General features: G+C 41.8%; 1 long non-coding RNA gene across 1 annotated transcript in view; it reads left to right on the top strand.

Moving 5' to 3' along the window:
* LOC107834480 (uncharacterized) overlaps positions 1–785 on the top strand; it is a 4,201-nt gene extending 3,416 nt beyond the window's left edge. Inside the window, exon 3 of the long non-coding RNA XR_001660270.1 lies at positions 743–785. This is a non-coding gene — a long non-coding RNA (uncharacterized LOC107834480). The remainder of the gene's footprint in view (positions 1–742) is intronic.
* Positions 786–2,261: the final 1,476 nt, after the last annotated feature.

Below are 2,261 nucleotides of genomic sequence, written 5' to 3'. Positions count from 1 at the left end.
TTTTTGTTTAAAACATGAAATTATTGTGTTAAAAGTACATGATATTTTTTTATTAATCTAATAACCCCCTAAGTTCATTTTTTTGAGTGCATGCTCTCGCCACCGCTGACACTATCGCGCAGTTCCCGCAGCCATCTGTCAGGCAACACACACCTACATCTTCCGGAGCGCTCCCTGACGATGCACAAGCACAGTCGATCTGAATTGCAATTTCAAGCTATTGGGTTCTTTTGAGGCTGACATAGGTCAAGCCTAACATGTTTACTGTAAATAAGACAAATTATTTATGATTTAGAGCAGTCTTTCTTCCAACACAAAGAAAGACTGCTCTAACTGCTCTATTAGTTCCTTCCAACAGGTGCCTTCCTGTTGGAAGGGGGCGTGGCTAAAGTGATGTCACCAATTGAATGTGATGAGCTCTGCTCTATGATGATACCAATGAAGTTTGATGCAGTTGGGAGCTTCTTTGGGGAAGTTAATCCATCTTGATGTTTCATGGCGAATGGCCAGATCTGAGGCTTGGGCACGCCCACATGCTTTGACATAGGAATATTCCTTTGATAACTTTTGACCCTCAAAGCCTCAAGACTGTGCTGACTGAGTTTGAAGCCTGGATCTCAAAAGCTCTAGGACGTGTTCGCTCAGATACGACATCAATGAAATAGACAAAAGGGCGACTTTGATCCAAAATGGCCGACTTCCTGTTGGGTTTGGACCATGGCTCCCAGAGACTTTTTTGTAGGTCCTGACAAGATATACATGTGTACCAAGTTTTATAATCATGGGGGGTGGACAAGTATCGATCTCAGTGAGTTTGGTGCAGCTGGGCTGAAACATGTGGAATCTAGAGCCAAACGTATGGCGGTGCAGCGTGACCTGTGACTTCGCTGCACCGCCACGGCCACGCCCTCCACTGAAAACTCTTGGCACTTTACAGCAAGTGAGACCAACTTGTTATCAGTCATCTGACACAAGATAATCTTGATTAGGTCAAGAGAGCCATAGTTGGAGCTTTCCAAGTAAAAAAAAGTCACTTCCTGTTCTGAGGGGGCGGGGCTTACGTGAGGTCAGACGATGACGACATAGAATCGTCAGGCATCCAACCAAGATCCCCCATACCAAGTTTGGTGCCAATTGACCTTTTTATGAGAAAGTTATAGCACTTTGTTTGTTTTGGCGAGTACGCCAAATTCGCCGCTCTGCCACGCCCCCTGAATATATACGAAAGTCAATTTTATTGAAAACTTTTAAAGTCATATGCCTTTACTGCATTCTGACCAAGAATGAAGCCGATCGTTGAAAAGTCAAGGAGGAGTTCGTTAAAGTTCGACATGAGTAAAAGTGAAAAATGGCCAAAATTTGACCTTTGACCTAAAATGGCCGCCTCCCTGTGCATTTTAGAGGGTATCTCCAAGAGACTTTTTTTCTTGATTTGTGGATTTCTACCTACATACTGAGTTTCAGATCTCTACGACCTACGGTTTCCCCCAACTCACGTTAGGGGGCGCTGTAGAGCAGTTTGGCCTCGCCCACTTGCGATTCTACCAGAATCCGAAAATTTTCGTCGGGGGACAATTTTGGGTCAAGTTTGGTGAGTTTTTGAATATGTTAAAGGCCCCAAACAGCCGCGCAAAGTGACGGAAAAATAATAATAAGAAAAACAACAAAAAAAAAAAACAAGAATAAGAAATCTTGCGATTACAATAGGCCTTTGCTTCGCTGTTCTGGCCTAATTGCCGGTACTATTTTTCCACTTAATTAAAAACTCATCTGGTCTTGGGCTCAGCAATAAATCAATGAAAATAGATGTCGACATAGACATATTGTCAATATTAATAGAAAATTTGTCTGATAGAATGTTCAATAATTTCACTGAACTCTGATCCAGAACTACACAGCGTTCTGGGGAATGTAGTCGGAGGAAAAGCTTTAGCTCCTCTCACAGCTAGCCAGGCAAGGTGGGTAGCATCAACTACCTCATTTTCTTTGGTTACCTAGTGTTAAGAAAATAAATTTAAAGTATGCTAGTTTTAAAATTTAACATGTCTTGATGAAATAGCCTAATTATAGTTTTAAAATCAGTAACTTATTCTGGCCTATTGACCTTTATGTTACCTGTAGTTACAGCAGATGGTTTGCTAAGATCTTTTGAACTGCCTTTTGTCTGTGTGGGAAAACAATAAGTAGAAGTTCTAGCTTTTCACACTCATCTGTGAAAAGCCGTAAAACAGCAGGAGTTCCTGGCTTTAGAGAGAGGGTCA

Source organism: Poecilia formosa, unplaced genomic scaffold (genome assembly GCF_000485575.1).
Source record: "Poecilia formosa unplaced genomic scaffold, Poecilia_formosa-5.1.2 Scaffold640, whole genome shotgun sequence".
Classification (NCBI taxonomy): Eukaryota; Metazoa; Chordata; class Actinopteri; order Cyprinodontiformes; family Poeciliidae; genus Poecilia; species Poecilia formosa.
The sequence above is the reverse complement of the archived record's forward strand: the minus strand, read 5'-3'. Positions and strand labels throughout refer to the sequence as shown.